Source organism: Homarus americanus, unplaced genomic scaffold (assembly GCF_018991925.1).
Source record: "Homarus americanus isolate GMGI-L3 unplaced genomic scaffold, GMGI_Hamer_2.0 scaffold53377, whole genome shotgun sequence".
NCBI classification, from domain to species: Eukaryota; Metazoa; Arthropoda; class Malacostraca; order Decapoda; family Nephropidae; genus Homarus; species Homarus americanus.
In genome coordinates, this window is record NW_024719124.1 from 168,316 (window position 1) to 174,315 (window position 6,000).

Genomic DNA, 6,000 nt, shown 5'->3' on the forward strand with positions numbered 1-6,000 from the left:
TATTTGTTTATGGTTTTATATACATGTGGTTTTAACATTGAGTAAATCTGTGTTTTTGTCGTATCTGTTGTAATGTTTTTGTTGACTGTGGTGACGTTATATATTTCCATTGTTATTTGTTTATTTGTATCGTTTCTCATTTGTTTCTCTCGTTATTGTCCTTGTAATTGTTATCATAATCAGTTAAAATCATAAACTATTAATTACCATCATAATAATTATCCATATTTTAGTAATTATGACGTAACAGCATTCTCAAAGTGTGTGATCTGACGCCCTTTTGTGATTGGTGGACAGGATTAGCTCCTTGCCTCTCCCAGTCACGCTTGGCCAATCACCACATTCCGTAAACTCCCTCAAGCATATCTCCAGTGCATTCCCAATCCCTTACTCCCAGTCGCTGTTAGATGTAGTCTCTCTCTCTCTCTCTCTCTCTCTCTCTCTCTCTCTCTCTCTCTCTCTCTCTCTCTCTCTCTGGCAGGGGGCATTGGTTAAGGAGGGGCCAGTTACAGAGTGAAGGGTAATAAGCAAAGGCAGGGTCACGAGGAAAGAGATGGTGGCAGGGTGAAGGGGCAGGGGCAAGGACAGGGTGAAGGGGCAAGAGCTAATGGCAGGGTGAAGGGGCAAGAGATAATGGCAGGATAAAGGGGCACGTTCAGGGTGAAGGGGAAAGAGATAATGGCAGGATAAAGGGGCAAAGGCAGGGTGAAGGTAGTTCAGGAGGTGGGATGAAGGGCAGGACAGGTGAAGGGCAAAGACAGGGTGGGGATGAAGGGCAGGAGTGTAGCAGTTGAAGGTAGTTTATTTGTCCTGGAGATGGACACCTGCTGTCGCTTGAAGGGAGAGAGAGGGGGGAGGGTGTGGAGGCTGAGAGGAGGGAGAGGGGCAGAGGAGGAAGGAAGGTGTGGGGAGGGCAGAGAAGGAGAGAGCAGAGGAGGGAGAGGGGCAGGTGTGGAGAGGGTAGAGGAAGGAGAGGGAGGCAGAGGAGGGAGAGGGAAGGTGTGAGAGACAGAGGAGGGAAGGAAGGAAGGTGTGGGGGGCAGTGGAGGGAGGGAAGGTGTGGAGAGGGCAGAGAGGAGGGAGAGAGGTAAGGTGTGGAGAGGGAGTAGAGAGGAGGAGGGAGGTGTGGAGGAGGTTAGAGAAGGGGAGGGAGGGAAGGTGTGGAGGGAGCAGATGAGGAGGGGGAGAGATGTGGAGAGGGCAGAGGAGGAGGAAGGTGTGGAGAGGGTCCAGAGAAGGAGAGGGGAAGGTGTGTGGAGGGCAGATGGGGGGAGAGGGGAAGATGTGGAGAGGGCGGGTGAGGGAGAGGGGCAGAGGAGGAGAGGGAAGGTGTGGAGAGGGCAGAGGAGGAGAGGTAAGGTGTGGAGAGGGCAGAGGGGGGGAGGGAAGGGTTGAAGAGGAGAGGATTGGGGGAGAGGGTTGATAGGTGAGGAAGAGAGGGCTTGGGAGAAGATATGAATGAAGAGGAGAGAGATGATAGGGTGAGTAAACAAAGGGAAAGTGAGAGAAAGAGGAAGGAAAAGAAAGAAGGGAGGAAGGGGCAATGAAAGAAGAAGAGGCAAGACAGACAGAATGAATGAAGAGAGAGAGAGAGAGGGGAGAGAGAGAGAGAGAGAGAGAGAGAGAGAGGAGGAGGAGGAGTCACCGCTGTGTTATGATAGACCTGAATAACAAAAAAACCTAAAACTCCCTCACTCATGCCGAGGGAAGTCCATCCATCAGTCAGGTCCGGAAGGGTGGTAATTTAGGTTAAGTGAACGGTGCCAGAAACTGTAGAAGCAAAACTCCTCTTCCTCCTACTTCTTCTTTCTCCTCCTCTTCCTCCTCCTCGTCTACCTTCTCCCATTAGTTTTTTGTAGGTGACTCTTCTCCCTTTATCTCTAATAGCAGTTATTCTCCCTTCCTTATTTTCTGATGCTTCCCTTCCCTTCCCTTCCCCCTTCCCTCCTCCTCCTTCCTTATCCTTCCTTCCCTTATCCTACCCTTCCCTTACCCCCTTTTCCTTCCCTTATCCTACCCTTCCCTTACCCCTTTTTCCCTCCTTTCCTTATCCTTCCTTCCTTATCCTACCCTTCCTTTACCCTCCTTTCCCTCCTTCCCTTATCCTCCCTTCCCTTACCCTCCTTTCCCTCCTTCCTCATCCTTCCTTCCCTTATCCTCCTCTCCTTACCCCCTTTTTCTCCTCCTTCCCTTATCCTTCCTTCCTTATCCTACCCTTCCCTTCCTCCTTTCCTCCTTCCCTTATCCTCCTTCCTTACCTCCTTTCCCTCCTTCCCTCATCCTTCCCCCTTATCCTACCCTTCCCTTTTACCCCCCTTCACTCCCTTCCACACCCCCCGCCCCTCACTCAGCGCCCCCCACTTAGTAATTTATTAACCATAACACAATTCCAAAGTCGTTTAGTCAGTTATCTACCCTAAGGGCTATTGGGGGGGGGAGTCCTCTTGTCCCCCATCCTCTCGTGTTGTCCTTCCTCCCTTCCTCCTCTATTTCCCAGACCCTCCTCCGATTTCCCACCCCCCTCCTCGCTATAGATCGTCACATAACAGACAGACAGACAGACAAGGCTGACCTCAAGATTAGGCATCCAAGCTTGTTTCAGCTTAAGAGTAACCACCCTAGAGCCAACCCAACCCAACCCAACCCGACCCAACCCAACCCGACCCAACCTGACCCAACCCGACCCAACCCGACCTAACCCAACCCAACCCGACCCAACCCAACCCAACCCAACCCAACCCAACCCGACCTAACCCAACCGGACCTGACCCGACCCAACCCGACCCAACCCAACCCAACCCAACCCGACCCAACCCAACCCAACCCAACCCAACCCGACCAACCCAACCCAACCCAACCCAACCCAACCCAACCCAACCCAACCCAACCCAACCCAACCAACAACATAGCAGCATAACACATAACAACATAATCTACTAACCACCTCCAATTAGCCTTAGGGGTGTTTAATCATCAGGTAAATTAACCTTAGGTAGAGGGGGGGCTAATGTTCAGGTGATCCTAATATACATAGTTAATTAATGGTTTATCATATTTAAAGTTACCTTTATAATAATACATTAAACACAACAGTAAAATTTATAGTAATATAGTAAATAAAACAAGAATAATTTATAGTAATATAGTAAATAAAACAAGAATAATTTATAGTAATATAGTAAATAAAACAATAATAATTTATAGTAATATAGTAAATAAAACAAGAATAATTTATAGTAATATAGTAAATAAAACAAGAATAATTTATAGTAATATAGTAAATAAAACAATAATAATTTATAGTAATATAGTAAATAAAACAAGAATAATTTATAGTAATATAGTAAATAAAACAAGAATAATTTATAGTAATATAGTAAATAAAACAAGAATAATTTATAGTAATATAGTAAATAAAACAAGAATAATTTAGGAGTAATATAGTAAATAAAACAAGAATAATTTATAGTAATATAGTAAATAAAACAAGAATAATTTAGAGTAATATAGTAAATAAAACAAGAATAATTTATAGTAATATAGTAAATAAAACTAGAATAATTTATAGTAATATAGTAAATAAAACAAGAATAATTTATAGTAATATAGTAAATAAAACAAGAATAATTTATAGTTATATAGTAAATAAAAACAAGAATAATTTAGAGTAATATAGTAAATAAAAACAAGAATAATTTATAGTAATATAGTAAATAAAACAAGAATAATTTATAGTAATATAGTAAATAAAAACAAGAATAATTTATAGTAATATAGTAAATAAAACAAGAATAATTTAGAGTAATATAGTAAATAAAACAAGAATAATTTATAGTAATATAGTAAATAAAACAAGAATAATTTATAGTAATATAGTAAATAAAACAAGAATAATTTATAGTAATATAGTAAATAAAAACAAGAATAATTTATAGTAATATAGTAAATAAAACAAGAATAATTTATAGTAATATAGTAAATAAAACAAGAATAATTTATAGTAATATAGTAAATTTTATATAAGGTAAAATAATTATATAGTAAAGTGTATGACGATGGAAAGTAAAATATAATGTTTACGTCATAAAAGATCCATTACAGTTTTATTGGTGTGGGAGAGGTCATGTTTCTCTTCTCTTCTCTTCTCTTCTCTTCTCTTCTTCTTCTTTCTCTTCTTCCTTCGTCCCCCTTCCTTCCCTTGTCCCCTCTCCACTCTTTTTAACCTCCCTTCCTCTCTTGCCTCCTTCTTTTCCTTCCTTTCTATTCTCTTTCTCCTCCGTTTCTCCCTTTTGCCTCCCTCCTTTTTCCCTTTCTTCCTTCTCCCCCGAGCCCCATTATGTGCAGGTTCACTTTATACTACAACAGACGGAGGAAGGGGGGGTGAGGGGGTGAGGGGGAAGGGGGGTGAGGGTGGGAAGGGGGTGAGGGGGAAGGGGGGTGAGGGGGGAAGGGGGTCGCTACCTAGGGGATAGAATAAATTCCCTCATCAATTTATTCCATTAATAGTTAAAGAAATTACAAATTAACAGAAAACGGGTCGTAGAAGAGTATCATTCCCTTTAACAACCTAATGACCTTAATCACCTCATTAGTATTCCTCAAACGGGACGTAAACAATGTTGGAAAAAAAATAAACACGATACAAATTGAAAAAAAAAAAAGCCTGAAAAATTAAAAGATTCGAAATTTCTTGAATCGGAAGAATATAATTTACTTCCTTCAAAAGATGGGTTCGGAATCTCAAAGGAATCGTGTTTTTATTTATTTATTTATTTTGTGGGGAGGAGGTTGTTGTAAGAGGATAATGGGCCCCACGGTTAGTTTTGAGGCTCTTAGACTGGGGCCCATTATAATTAGGGCCTCTTTGGACTGAAGCCTATAAGGACTAGTTGGCTTCAATCCTAATAGTAGGTCTGGAACTACCCTAAATGTCCCCTTAACTGAGGATGTGAGACGTCATCCAACTGGTTCACTTCATCAATATCAAAATGGCATCAAAGTTACCCTGAAACTGTACCTACTTCTATACCTTTCCACAAATATAACGAAAATCACTATAAGAATCTCCGCGAATCTCCATCATCAAGGATTAACTTCAGAATCATTGAGAATCTCCCGAAAATTATGCGAATCTCCGAGAATTTCAACCAAAGATGAAATTCTAATCCTTTAAGAATCCTCAAGCAGGTCGATTGATTTTGACTCGTGGGAAATGTACTGTAGGGCGTCTTAGGAGAGGGTGGAGAGAGGAGGAGAGAAGAGGAAGAGGGAGAAGGAGAGGAGAGATGAAGGAAGGAGAGTCATTTTCGTATTGTAGAGGAGGAGGAGGAAGAAGAAGAGGAAGAGGAAAGGGGCGAGAGGGAGGAGGAAGAGGCATTGTCGCATTGTGGAGAATGACTCAGAATTTAGGGTGAATGTTGTGTGGTGGTTATTGTGAGGAACTGCTGGAGCATAGTGAAGGGTGGCAGACTGGGCATCGGGTAGGCTGGAAGGGCAGGCTGGAAGGGCAGGCGGCTGTATGGAATATTAGTGTCGGGTCCATGTGTCGTTGCTGGTCCATATTTTTTATTCGGTCCATATGTGGGATTTAGAGTTTGATTTTGGGGTTCGGTATATGGTCCACTGGTCAGTATATTTGTCGGTCCATTTATAAATATATAGGTATTATATTTCGTTAATTATACTGTATGTGTGATGCAGTGTTGATTCCCCCTTTCCCCTTCCTTCTCCTCTACGTCAATCCCTCCCTTTCCCTCTCCCCCTCTCCTCGTCAATCCTCCTTTCCCTCTCCCCCCACTCCTGACTGCTCTTTATCACCTCCTCCCCTTCCCTCCCCTTCCCTCCCCTCCTCCCCTTCCCCTCCCTTCCTCCCCTTCCCTCCCCCCTCCCCTCCCTCCCCTTCCTCCCCTTCCCCTCCCCCCCATCCTCCCCTTCCCCTCCCCCTTCCTCCCCCTCCTCCCACAACTCCATACTGTATATTGATGGATTTGTCCCAGCTGT